Below are 15,322 nucleotides of genomic sequence, written 5' to 3' on the forward strand. Positions count from 1 at the left end.
CCTGCTGACGACAGCCTTACCTCACGGCGGTCAAAAGCACAACGGATGAAATCAATGCGTTGATCAGAAAATGATAGTAATTTTTAGTACCAATTGGCCCATCTAAAACCTCTGCCCTACTTTGAGTCCGTGTACCAGGGGCCCTATTCTGTATCTCGATTCGTAAATGTATTCTATTCGAAATTTGGATCTAGTTTATCATTATGCGAAAGTTGTACCACCCTGTGCCAGAACAAATACGTACAATTTTCGTTTTTGCTTTCTACAACTCAAAAGCTAACGAATATTTTATTCGAATATTGACTTGAAAATCCGAAAATCGAGTTACAGAATATAAAAAATTCGAATTCGAGTAAATTGTTTTTCGAATCGAGTTACAGAATAGGCCCCCGAATTAAGTCTCGGGTTAGACCTGGTATCCGAAACTACTACGAGTTCAGCCTTCATACTGCTCTGGACTGGGGACCAGGGGTTGGACCTCATACGCACATTACACGCGCACACCATTTACACAAGAAGCTAAACCTAATTCCCAGTTAAACACCTTCGCCGCCTAAACAATCCACTCACAAACAACCCTAACTGATCGGCTAACATCTAAACGTCCATCAGTCCAGCTAATTCCCAGTTCCCTACTGTTGGAGTACATCGAGCATTCTGCAATTATATGCATCCAGTCCTCCACCCCCGTCCCACAAAAACAACTCGACCTACCAAATAGGTGCCTCTGATGCAAAAATGCATTCAGAGGCCTATTCCCCGTAAGCAGAAAATCCATACTCAGACAGAATCTGAAGTCTGGGTTACGCCCAACAAACCCAACGTCCCGAATGTACTCATAAGTCACACGACTGTTAGAGCTATCGTCCCAATGGCCACCTGACCCTATCATCTAGAAGCCTCCTACTCTCTAGATATCCCTGCCTCTCCACATCATCATCGGAAATCCAGTCATTCCGCAGCAAGCTCCTTCTTAACCTGAATGCAACAGCACGCTCTATGACGATCAAGTCAGGAGGGGGTGAACCTAACAAAACCTGCATAGCAGCCCTTGAGATCAGAGTACAGTCGCTCGTAATGAAAATTGGTACTAAATGCATTAGAGCTTACTTGTGGATTCTCTCCAAGAATTTTACATACATATAAAAAGATGCGCCAGATGTAAGAGCAAACGTAACTCTTTATTTAATTCCTTGTAAAATATGTCAAATATGGTGTGCTCAAATTTAGCACACGAGTTATCTAGCAAATTTTACTTCGTTTTCATGGCCATCGCCAGCATGCAAATAGCTAAACACACAATAGGCATACATCAAAACCTAGCTTCATGCGCCTGGCTGTCATCCATCTAATACCTCCCAACAGTCGCCAGCACAGACAACACTCAATTTATTTCAATTGCTTGATTTTGATTGAGTGCTGGCAGTCTGGCCGACACCAACTGCTGGTTAAGCCACCCATCCGCAAAACATCCCCTCAGCAGCAGGCTCATCTCACGAGGCACCGCGCTTGAAGTGTGTCACTGTTGAACACCCTGCTCCTCTTACAAGCACTCGTTGGAGTATAAACCCCGCAGGAAGAAATCAAAAAATGTCCCATTTCAATTGCAGAAAATCTTTTCACTTGCAGACATTACCATATATATATAGTACAGTATGGAAAGTGAACTAGCGGATTTCTCTATTGGGTAGCGGTGCATGCAAAGGCGACTAAATCAATTCGAGTGATGTTGCGGAATCGAAAAGAAATTGACTGTCAACTAAATTGATAAATGACAATGTGGATTTGTTAGATTTAGAGAGCGGCTCATGGCGAGGCTTGTTATGATGGCTGCAGCGACGGTGTGCAGCGCTTTGGGGGGTCGTTCGACTGAAAGGCTGCCTAAATGGTTTCGCCTAGATGGCTAGCTTGTCGATTTAGGGTGAAACTGATGGCTGTGAGTATTTGAACGGTGCAAATGTGGCAAGTATAGAGTGGCTTGTTACGTCTGAATGAACGAGTTTGCAACTCTGCACTCGAACAGTAGAACGTGTAATTGAATTCGTTTTCCATTTAATGGAGTTGGTTACGCCGGATATGGTAATGAAATTGAATTTAAGTAATGCCAAAAAAATATTGGATTTATTTAGATTTAGCTGTTACTACTTTAATACTCTTTCAACATATTGCTTAGAGTATATTAGTATTGTTCACCAAATGGTTGCTTGTAACAGCAAAATATTTATATATCTTAAAATCGGGATGATGAAACGAGTTCAAATGGTTGAAATCAAAATGTGCAATGATGTCAAAACTGAATCGGTTCAGTAATACCCCTACCCCCATATCCCGAATATCCCGCTTGACTTTATAGCGATTCATATGTAAGAAATATTATATCGACCGCAGCATCCGACGCATATTGAAAAATGAGCTCAAGGTCAAGCCTTACAAATTCCAAAAGGCCCATGATCTCACACCGAAGCAGCAACAAGTAAGACTTGAGAGAGCGAAGCATTGTGTCATTTTTCCAATTGAGCAATTCGTAAACTCTCAAAACGATGGGCTTTACTTGACCGACCGTTCATACGATAATCTAAGTCATCGGATGGCCACCAGGAGGCAACACCCGCCACAAATAATGGTTTGGGCCGCTGTCACCGCAGATAGGGCGCTCTCCAATTGTTTTCATCGAACCTGGCGTCAAAGTAAATGCGACATATTATCGGGAAAGTATTCTGGAGGCTGCTCCGTGGGCAAACAAACATTTCGGTCGCAAACCATGGACGTTTCAACAAGACTCAGCACCGTCTCATAAAGCTCGAGTGAACCAAAAATGGCTAAAAAACAATGTTACGAACTTCATTACGACCACACAATGGATCTCGAATTCACCAGATGCGAATCCAATGGATTATTCTCTCTGGGCCATTTTGGAGAGCAAGGTCCAGTCTCGAGATGCTGAAGAAAGCCATTGTCCGTGAGTGGGCCAAAATACCGGCAAGTCACATTCGTTTTGCGATTCGTTTTTTGACCTCTCAAGGCCATAGTTAAGGCAAAAGGTGGTCATATCGAGCAAAAGTGAATTGGTCCTGAATTTATGATTATTTTCACACATTTTGTACTTTAAAATAATTAAAAATAACTTTCCAAACTGAATTTATCCCTTTTTTAATTGGTTTAATATACACTTCGAGTGCCGGACCCTGTAATGTCTTCAATTGACTTAAAACGATTTCTACGGGGCGGGCGTTTGAGTTTACTGAATAGCCATAAGTCTCACCGAGCTAAATCAGGCGAATTGCGTGACGATATTGGTTGAAAATTTGTTTGGCCAAATTTCACGAAGAATCAATGCAGTATACAACGATGCAATGTCGTGGTGCAAAAGCCAAGACCTGGTGGCCCATAATTCCGAGCTCTTTATACGAATAGCTTCGCGCAAACGACGCATAACACTCAAATAGTATTCTTTCTTGACATTTGATTGTTGACTTTGAGTGCATTTTTGATCTGCTTAGACGTGTTTCGGATTCGGCTTACCTTTCCCACGATATGCGGCCGTTTCTGGTAGTCGAAAAGCGTTGTTTCACCGACGTTAAGGGGTTACATGGGTTAACGGGTTTCAAAACATCTAATTTTTTTATTGTCTTTTAAATTCTACAACATCTCTAGAATATTGTCCTAAGTTTTCAAGTTGATCCGAATAATATTTTCGGAGATACAGCTTTGAGAACTTCTGCGATCGAGGCTAGCTAGGCTAAGTGCGCCGTCTTTAAACACGTTTTTCTCGAAACTGTGTTTTTGAAGTCGGTTGGCAAGATTTCTCGAGAACTACTCAACCGATCTTCTTGAAATTTTAGGTATTTGAGATGCAATTCTTTAAAGACAGGGACAAAAGATTTGTTTTTTCGATTACAAAAATCGCGAAATTTTCACTGAAAAATTAATTTTTTTGTAAAAATGTTTGCCAAAAAATTCAATTTTCAGTTTTTCCCCTCGTCCAAGTTCTAAGTTAAGGTTATAACTAAAACATGTATTTTTCACTTTAGACGATCCTGTAAGGAGTTTTCCTGCCAACGCGGGCGCATCTTCTCTGAGGGGTCACCGGAAATGGCTCCGCAATGGCCGAGTTTAAAATATTTTTGCCAAAAATTTCAGAATTTCTTTGTTCATAGTGTATGTATATTGTAAATTCTAATAAAATATTTCATTTTTATATGTGAAAAAAATTTTGAAAAAAGGCTGAATTTTACCGAGGGAACCCATGTAACCCCTTAAAAGGGTTAAAGAGGCTTAAAAAAATCAATTTTTTTTGAGGATTTTTTTGTGAGGGGAAAAAAAATTGATCAATGCGACATTTGTAGAGTTTATAGTTATATATTTAAACATCATATGTAATGGATATGTAATCTTTGATAATCTGTCTTTGGGAAGCAATTGCCCGATGCATCTCGCATGTGCATTTGTCGGACGGCGGGCAGATTGCAAGCCGCAATTTCAATTCGAAACAAAAAATTCAAAAAGATTTATAATTTTTAATAATTTATCTTCTAGTTAAACTAAAAAAATTCCAAAAAATTTAAAATTTTACAAATTTTTTAAAGATTAAAAAAAAGTTGTTTTTGACTACAAAAATTTTACTTTATGTTGTTTAAATAAATATATGTTCAAACTTGACTTTTTTTTAGTTTAAATAGAAGAAAATTTAATTAAGAAAAATCGTAAAAATGAAAAACCGAGAAATCGCGCGTCAAAATTTTCGCTCGGTCACTATTTCTCTTCTAGCTTCGACAAAGTTTCGAAATCCCATCTATAACTTTGGAGACATATTCTTAGATAAATTCTAAAGATATTTAAGCAAAACAAAAAAAAACTTTTTTTTGGAGCTTCTAAAGCAGCCTCCCCCCTTAAGCGCCAATATTTCGCCATCGAAATTGTCTCATTCGTCAAAATTAGTGATCGGTATCAAATTGCGAGTGTATAAAATATTCATTTGTACCCGAACTTGTAATAAATAATTTAATTTCTTTTTCTTTTTTTTATTTTGTTGCAATATAATCTATATAATTTGTGATGTTGATGAAAATCGCGAATTTTGTCCTTTGTTAAGACTTTTATGAAAGAAAAAAATCCGAAATTGACAATATTTCATAAATATAAAAAGCAAAAAACTTCGAATATACTCTCTTCATATTAAAGTTAGACAATATCGAAAGGTGTTTCCGAATAAATATGTATAGTATTGTAAAAATATTTTTTAAAAAAGAGATTTCAAGAATTTCAAACAAAAACTCTTTTAGTGTTTTTCAATTGATATTATTTAGGACAAAAGAGCATACAGTGAACAAAACTCGGGATTAGGTTCCGATATATACTTTTATCAAATATATTAAGTGACAAGTATTTACTGTTACTTTCATTTGTTTAACTACGTAATGTGTGTTCTTTGAAATTTCCAAAACAAAGAGAAAATTGCGAAAATACCTTTTCAGGCAGAAGGCGGCAGTCGCGCAGGTAGACGGCGATAACGGCAGGCGGAATTTCCCGCGGATTAACCCCGAGCATGCATACACACCTACAGAACATAGACGTTAATACCTTTTACCTGCATGGCGATCCTACGTTAGAAAAGTATAAAAACAACATCACGACAAGATCGCTAGAAAAGTATAAAAGCGGAGAGTAAAAAATATTCAAGTCAGTTGAAAAACTTTTTGCATTGATAGCACTACTATCTTCGCAGAGACTTAACTTCACACAAAACGCATAAAAATACGGAACTAATCCAGTAATATGAACAATTTCAAAATGTTTCAGTGTTTCTACATAAGACTGCTACTACTTATGTTTGCCACGCAAGTGCCAAAGATCGACGCTGTTTTCACGCCGGAGAACTGTAAAACGCTAAGCGCCGACACGAACTGTCAGTGCACAACGGAACTTGCGCATTCCGAGATCGAGTGCGCATCAGCCGAGACGAATGGCAAATTTAACCTACGCATCGGACCAGGAAAGAATGTGAAGATCGAGTGTGAGGACATTGCACCCGAAGACTACGAGATCTTGCCAAAGTTGAAAATTGGTTACACCAAAATCGTGCAAATCAAACAATGTCCACTGCCAACTGATAAACAGCCGATAGCCAAATTGTTTACACAACTAGGCGTCGAAAGAGTCAATTATTTCGCCTATGCAATCGACGAATCCAGCGGCAATGTTACACAACAGCACTTAAGCGGTCTGGAGAAATTGCAGCATCTGAGATTGAGCATCAAATCACAAAAATGTTTGCCGAGCAATCTCTTCCAAAATCTTAAAAGCCTCGTATGGCTGGATTTGCGCTCAAACAATTTGACGCTAAGCGAAAACTTGCTGGAACCGCTGCCGAATTTGACATATTTGGATTTGGGACACAACTTTTTGGAGCGCTTGCCCGCAGGTATATTTAAGAATCAGCAGAAGTTGCAACATTTAAATTTGTGGAGCAATCGTTTGCGTACACTAACGAAGGAAGCGTTCCGCGGTGCAGAGCAGCTGGTGCTTCTGGATCTCAGTTCGAACGAAATCGAAACCTTAGAGCATGATGTTTTCACGTTACTCGGCAGTTTGCGTAGCGTGGATCTAAATATGAATAAAATTCGTGAACTGCCCGGTGGACTATTTGCACAGAACAAGTACCTTACGGAATTCAGGCTTGTAAACAATAAAGTACAGCTGAAAACCTTGCCACCGGCACTATTCGCGAATTTGACTTTTCTCGAAGAAGTTCGTTTGATATGTGGCTTGGAGCAGGTGCCGGCAGATTTGTTCACCAACGCCACTAAGCTGACAAATCTCACAATGAAAAATAATATGCTGAAGACATTACCGGAGCACTTTTTCAAGTATCAGCACAATCTCTATGATCTAGACTTGTCCAATAATCGTTTGGAAAGCTTGCCGGATACGCTGTTCGGTTTTACAACGAATCTCATCGAACTCAGGTTGTCACACAATCAGCTCGTCGAAATATCAAGGTAGGTCAACCTCAAAAAATATTTATAAAAAGGATATCTAAATGCAACCTTCATTTTTTACATTTCAGTGAGCTTTTTAAACCTTTGGTGAATCTGGAGCTGCTGCAACTCGACAGCAATAACTTGGTCAGCATCAGCTTTGATGCTTTCCGCGACACGAGCAACCTTCGATTTCTCAACCTGGCAAATAACGAAATCGATTTCGCCGATCCGCTAGATACAACGTCACTGGATACAACATCGCTCGATTCCTTGGACGAAGACTTCGCCATTGACACCACCTCACCTTTCCGTTTCCTGTTTAAACTGCGCGAACTCAACTTGCGTAATAACTCTATAATGTACCTTCATAAGGATTGGCGAACCCAACTGCTCGAACTGCGCAAACTCGATCTCAGTTACAACAACATTAATTTGTTCTCTGATCGTGATCTACGTTTCCTGAGCAAACATGTCAAACATGTTAACCTGTCACACAATCTCATAGAGGAAATCAATTTCAATGGCATCAGCAACATGGAACTAAACGCCGACGCGCATACCACAGTTTTTGACCTTAACTACAACCCACTACACTGCGACTGTGTACTCTTACACTTTCTACAGTTCATATTCGGCGAGTTGAACGAAAATGTGGCGAACAAATTTGAAATCTTAACCAACAATTTGCGCTGTGAAGGACCGCCAGCACTAAAGGAGAAAGAAATAATCGATCTTAGCTACATGGAGCTCGTATGTCCACTGGATGATCACAACTCGCAAGAGAAGTTGTGTCCGCAAGATTGTGAGTGCTTGGTGCGTCCCGTCGATTTGATGCTGATCATTAACTGCTCCTATAGCGACCTCACACGAATTCCATTGCTACCTACCGTGCCCATATTGAAGGGCATTGAACTGATCGTGTCGCATAATAGACTGGAGGGCCTGCCACTCAACGTTACTCCGGGTTATATCGATGTTGTGGCGTTACATGCTGCCGACAATCAGCTGCAGGAACTCAATTTGGACAATCTACCAAAGAATTTAGAGTTTTTGGATGTACGCCACAATCTACTAGAAAACTTGAGCGCAGGTGTGCTGAACTTTCTCAACAGCAGCACCAATATGCAAGCTGTTTTCCTTACACAAAATCCGTGGACTTGCGATTGCGACGCAAAAGCGTTGTTGGAGTTCGCACAAAGTGCGGCGGTACGTCGCAAACTCGCCGAACACGACATGCAACACTTGAGCTGCGTGGTTAAGTCGTCGAATTTAACGAGCAGCTTAAGATTCCGCGATATTAGCGAAAGTCAAATCTGCCCAGCCAAACTGAATTGGTTCTTCATCATTGGTCTGACAATCGCAATCAGTATATTGACAATCGGCCTTTGCACTATAGTTTGTCGCAAATATGGAAACGGAATGTGTAGGTGTTTCGACGTCAAAACGGAGGATGATGACAAATATTATGACGCTTTTGTCTCTTACGCGCCGCTGGATGAACACTACATCATTGAACACCTGAAGCCCGAGCTGGAAAATGGTCCGATACAATATCGTTTGTGTTTGCCCAGACGTGACTGGATTGTCGGCGATTGTTTTACACGGCACCTTTTGCGTTCGGTAAATGAATCGCAACGTACTATAGTGGTATTGTCGCAGAATTTCATTAAAACCGTGTGGACCGACACGGAATTTCGCTTGGCGCATAAAACTGCGCTGAGCTCAATACAACACCGTTTGATAATCATAATCTATGGCGAAATCGACGACTTTGAGAGCTTGGATAGCGAACTGAAGATGTGCCTTCGAGCAAGCACCTACCTAACATGGGGTGATGTCAACTTCTGGAAGAAACTGCGCGCTGTTCTGCCGCAAAACACATGTATCGAGCGATTGGAAAAAGAAATGTCAAAGTTGGAAATATGTATGGCTTAGAGTGTAGCGGGCCAATATGAAATAGTTCGATCCCATGAGATGTGATATGTACAGCTGAAGGCTGTAGTCGTTAAGGATTGGCAGACAAAATTTCAATGTAATATTGATACTTTATAAAATTACTCATTCTTAAAAAAATATATAAAATTAAGCCACCTTTGCGGCAAAAAAATATTTTTCTTTTTCTATAGTCTTTGTCTAATACTATGCTGGTAAAAATTATCGATTATCGTTTGCCTAATGGGGTTTTTATACTATATTTCAATTTAACTAGGTAGCAAAAATACTGAATCCTTCATACGAAAGCAAACATTTTCTGGTTGTATGAAGAAATAAATTCTACGCTACTTCGATTCAATTGCTTTTAATCTGAATAACTGCATCACGGAACCTTCTACATACAATTTTTGGGTGGGTGGAAAGAGTTGGAAAGGAGATGGATCGTAGTTTGGAGGGACGGCAGGAGGTGGTATCTTCTGTCTAGAACTCTTTATCAACTCTAGCTTCAAGCTATCAGACCAATGTTCGTCTTGCAGAGGTGGCTGCTATCAAGTTAGCACTGACATGCAGCTTCCTGCAGAGATCTGTACATTCACTCCGATAGCAGAGTGACTAAAATGGCATTTAGCTGGCTGACTGTGGGCTCAAAGCTGGTCTAGGAGTGCATGACGTCATAAGCAAAGCTTCTTAGACTTGTTTGTGTACCTGGATACACCGATTTCGCCGAAAACTCGAAGCCAAAACTCTCCGCTAACCTCCGTGAGCTTGACATGCGCTAATCAACAACCAGAACTCTTGCGGTTGCGAGATCCTTCTGGTCCAGAATGAACCGTAAGAGGTCCTCTGAACTACTTGCTCGTAACAAAGCGAATAAATATTTTGTCGGACGCATTTAGTCACTTTCTGCTCTATTGTTCAGCTTTTTCCAGTTTGAGATTGAAAAATATCTCGATAGACACATCTTCGGCGAACCCAGCCTTTTAACAAATTTGAGGTAAAAACACTTCGTCGATCTATGAGGATCTGGTAACTCATTTTTATGAGTTTTTAGGTGTCTCAAAAGGTGCATTATCAGACAGACAGACAGTTTATGTAATATATATAACATTTCTTCCAAAAATAGAATCTTTTGATTCCTACAAGTTTCTTGATCCAAAATAAATGTTCCCACCATAACGTGTTCTATAAAAAAGGAAATTCTTGCATTCCGTTAAAATCTCAACATGACAGTTTGTTGATGAAGACAGTGAAACCAACTGAATGCAGTGTAAATGAGAATTCGGAATCAATTACAAATGTATGCAAATTCCATTGAAATTGTAATTTCGTTTGGAAGTGGTTTGTGCTGTAGAAAAATACGAGTACACACTCACACGCACACAGGAAGGCAAGCAACATGAAATAAAAGTACATTTTTTTATGCTGCGATAAAACAAGCGTCAAGCAAGTCAAGTCAGTCGAATCAATCGAAAGTAACGAACGAGGCCAATTGACAAATGCGATTGATTGCATGGAAATTGGCAAACTATTGGTTGCTCATACGCCCCGGTGGCACCGCAAGCGACATGAGCCAATGAAAAAATGGAATAACGAGTGGGGAAAATGAATTGAAAACGAAAATTGGTAAACATGTGCATATAGCGGATGAAGGGTTATAAAAACAAACGAATTGAGTTGCTGGCTTTTCACCTTGATCCAAGAATTTTACAAAATTTACCATCTCAATTCTATCTATTTTGTAGTATATGATAGCTCTAGCCAGAGTAGAGACTGTATTCTTATTTAAGTACGGTAAACGCGGCCGCAGCTGAGATGGCAAATATATAATGAATTCAAGAATCTTCAACTGCGAAGTAATTGAAAATAAATAACGGGATTTTAAAGCGCTCGCAAGCAATTCTCAATTGTGCTCTGCTAAGGCGGCAAATCCGGTTAGATAATCACACCTACGACATGTTTACGGCATAGAAATTACAAATTAAGTATGTAAATGCATCTGTTCAAATGCGAATCTTCACATATTTATATTTGCTTTAAATCAAAACCAATTGCAATTGACGAGATTTATGTGTTGACAGGCAACAAAATGGTAATAAATTCAGCTGTCGCTCCGCAGATGCGACCAGACTCATAAATTTGCTTTTATATACATAAGCACATATATTTTTTTACATGTATGCTCGTACATATATACTTATACTTTTGTATGTACATGTAAAATAGGGCGTGACCGAAGTGTTGTCGCAATTTTTGCTTCCAGATAAAAATGAGAATTATGCCTAACTAGGACCGTAATAAATAAATCTAACATACAGACATGTCCGACATAGTCCGAGAGATAGCAGCAAATCTCAAAATTTCATTTTGGTTAATGTTTTGGGTATTAAGTGTGTCAACATGGTTAAAGTTTTGGGTAGTAAGGGCGTCAACATGGTTAATGTTTTGGGTATTAAGTTAATGTTTTGGGTATTGGGTGTGTCAACATAGTTAAAGTTTCGGGTAGTAAGGGTGACAACATGGTTAAAGTTCCGAGTAGTAAGGGTGTCAACATGGTTAAAGTTTTGGGTATAAGTGTATCAACATGGTTAAAGTTCCGGGTAGTAAGTATATCAACATGGTTAATGTTTTGGGTATTAAGTGTGTCAACATGATTAAAGTTCTGGGTAGTAAGGGTGTCAACATGGTTAAAGTTCCGGGTAGTAAGGGTGACAACTTGGTTAAAGTTCCGGGTAGTAACTGTGTCAACATGGTTAATGTTTTAGGTATTAAGTGTGTCAACATGGATAAAATTTTGGGTATTAAGTGAGTCAACATAGTTAAAGTTCCGGGTAGTAAGGGTGATAACATGGTTAAAGTTCCGGGTAGTAAGGGTGTCAACATACATAGTTAAAGTTCCGGGTAGTAACTGTGTCAACATGGTTGAAGTTCCGCGTAGTAAGTGTGTCAACATGGTTAATGTTTTGGGTATTAAATGTCTCTATGCTAGAATCGTACCAAAAGACCTGATTCTTTCGCAAAAGTAACTGGGTAGAGACCACCAAAGAGATAACTGTTGGCAAGACGTGAGTTTATGCATATAACGTTGAAACTGTCCAACAATAAAGCGAATGGAGCTCCTATGGAAATGTATTTCTTGTCAGTCCGGGTCAAATGTGATTAGATGGTAAATTGAACAGAAGTAAAAAATAATAAAAACTCTTATTCATTTGGGTTTCTTAAACTCAGTCACCTTAAATAAAAATCCCGCTGGAAAATATGCACCACCCTAACGGCATTACAAGCGCAAAACATTGATATATATTGTAATGATGGTATTCATCTATGTTTATTCCATTTATCTGCCATCAAACGCGTACGAAATGCGAATTTGTTGAAACGTGTCCTGAATTAACAATTAACAACACCAAATAACGATTGCCCATCCCATCCCGATAAAAACCAATGAAAGAAATTACAGCAACAAGCATCGCGTGATCTGACAAAGCCAACATTTACGACAGCAGACAGCGTGAATATGACAACCATGGCAACGCTGCAACGGGATATCGAATACAAACAATTGCTGATGAATGCCGCCGACGAAAAGTTGTATACCGAAGAGCCTGGCACAAATAATACAGCGCCAATACACAAAATGCGAATATAAAATAACTCACGCATGGATGTCTATTTGCAGAAGCGTTGTCCATGCAACAATGCTTAAATAGCGATGAAAAAGCATGTGTAAAAACATTATCGATACGCGTGAAAGAGCGCTAGCGGCATTTATGCACCAAAAACCACCAACAACAAAAGTAAACAAACAAATAGCTGTGCGACTATAAATAACGGCACAATAGTGCCGGCAAACGCGTTTAAAGAAGGAACTATCGACAGCGAGCGGAAACATTCGACTGAGTCTATTCAAAATGACCGCCATCAGCCAGTGGACCGGAGGCAACCAGCTGCTCAAGCGCTCGATATTCTAACTTGCGGTTAGCTGCTTTGTGCTCCGACAACTATGTGTGTATGTTCCATATGCAGAGAATAGAGCGTCAATGGCGGCCTGGGGGCAGCAACAATGTATCAACAACGGAAATACGATTGTATGCGACGCTTTCCGGTTGGACCACGTTCAATGCTCGGAGTTATGTTCAATGGCGTATGGAGCGCTGGCTAAAAACGAAAAATTTAAATGAAAGCAAAACAAATAGAAATCAGCATTAGAAATATATAGTTATATGTACATACACACATACATACATACGCTTAGACCTTTTCTAGCAATTTTTCGTGCTTGTTTTTTCTATTTTGTGTAAAAATCTATGTAAACCATCGGTATTTGGACCAGAAGTCCACAATACAAAAGGTGGTATAAAAAAGAGAACTAAATTTTTGGAAATTTTTTTTTAATTCTATCAAAATTTATGAATCTCAAATTGACCTTTCAGTATAAAGCTTTGTAATATGTCATAATGACCGGTTGGTGTTTGTGTTACTAAATAATTTTAGAACAAAAAAAGGGTGACTCATTTCGACTTAAAACAAAACACAGAAACTTCAAATTTAATGCGGAGTATTTATTATCATTTGAAAGAACATTCATATTTCTTGAAGACTATCTCTTTCAAATGTAGATGTAACACTTTACATATCCCCACAGGAAAAAGTCTAACGATGTGATATCATACGATCTTGATGGCCAATCGACCAACCCAAAACATGAAATTATCTACCACCGAAGTGTTTTATGCCGATGATATTGATATCTGCGAAAGATTTATGGTCCTTTGCGCATTGGCCACGGCGAATATCGCATTCGATGGAACGATGAGCTGTACGAGATATACGACGACATTGACATAGTTCAGCGAATTAAAAGACAGCGGCTACGCTGGCTAGGTCATGTTGTCCGGATGGATGAAAACACTCCAGCTCTGAAAGTATTCGACACAATACCCGCCGGGGGAAGCAGAGGAAGAGGAAGACCTCCACTCCGTTGGAAGGACCAAGTGGAGAAGGACCTAGCTTCGCTTGGAATATCCAATTGGCGCCACGTAGCGAAAAAAAGAAACGACTGGCGCGCTGTTGTTAACTCGGCTATAATCGCGTAAACGGTGTCTACGCCAATTAAGAAGAAGAAGAAGTGTTTTATCAATAAATCTATTGACTGATGCGATGTGTGGGAATTTTTGCTGTCTTATTGAAACCAAATGTCGCCGATGTCACGAGCTTCAATTTCGGGCATCAAATATTCGGTTATCATGGTGCGATAACGGTCGTCATTGATGGTTACGTTCTCACCGGTATCATTTTCGTAGAAATAGGGACCATTGATTCCCCTGGCCTACAAACCACATGAAACTGTTATTTTTTCTGGATGAAATGGAAGCTTTTGAATCTCTTCAGGTTCCTCTTCGTTTCAAATGCGGAAATTTTGCTTGTTTCCATACCCATTACGCGAGAAATGGATCTCGCTAAACAAAATTTGGCTCGAATACGTCAGATCTGCTTGGAACTTTTCAAAAGCCGAAGCGATATCGGTTGGAATGGTCGACCGGCTTCAGTTCTTGCTGTGCGAGTCATTCCTAACGTCAGTCCGAGTTGCTGCGAACGTCGCCGAATCAACTCTCCACGGACTTCGTGTATATTCAGCTACGACTACTATATCTATTCGGTCGAATATTATCTAATAATGAATGCTGGGTCTCCAGATGGGTGATAGTGTTGCGAATAGTACGGTCAGTAGGTCGATTATGTCGACCATAATTTTCGTAAAACAGTTGAATGATTTGTAAACGTTGTTCAGACGTAAGTCTTTCCATGAAGAAAGGACAAACAATACTGGACAAAAATAACATGACAGCTTGACACTACTCACGCGTTACCTGTCAAAAAAAGGCAATTAACAGAAGTACCTCTACTTGGATCACCCGTTATAATATAATAAATTCCAATAACTCATTTATCTTTGAAAAAGTTAGAAATCACATTGAATACCTTTGAAACTGACTAACCGGTGATACTTCAAATATCAATTTTGAGTTTTCCCTGTCTTTTTTAGTTGGTACATCTGATCAAATTTGACTGATCTCATTTAAACTGCGCGTGCAAACCGAATCGACAAAAATTTCCAAGATTTGTACAAACTTTTTTTAGTTTATCTTCAAATGTGATGCTTTTTGATAGTTTGTTAATGACGACAACAAGTTAAAAAAAACTGTACGTAAAAATCGTCGTATAGAAGTCGTAAGAGACATAACTGACAAGGTTGCTGAGAGCCCCACATTCATCAAATGCATCATTACTGGTGACAAGACATGGGTTTATAAACATGAGCTCCAAAAATGAGCCGAAATAGAAGAAACCAAAATTCGATGAAGACACTGACGGCCATCACTACCGATGCTTACCACATGTGTATGAAA

The 15,322-nt window shown here is 39.4% G+C and overlaps 1 protein-coding gene across 2 annotated transcripts in view; it reads right to left on the bottom strand.

Moving 5' to 3' along the window:
- LOC126759906 (cation-independent mannose-6-phosphate receptor) overlaps nucleotides 1-15,322 on the bottom strand; it is a 152,037-nt gene that overhangs the window by 126,010 nt on the left and 10,705 nt on the right. The gene's annotated exons all lie outside the window — the stretch shown is intronic.

This window comes from Bactrocera neohumeralis, chromosome 2 (assembly GCF_024586455.1).
Source record: "Bactrocera neohumeralis isolate Rockhampton chromosome 2, APGP_CSIRO_Bneo_wtdbg2-racon-allhic-juicebox.fasta_v2, whole genome shotgun sequence".
Classification (NCBI taxonomy): Eukaryota; Metazoa; Arthropoda; class Insecta; order Diptera; family Tephritidae; genus Bactrocera; species Bactrocera neohumeralis.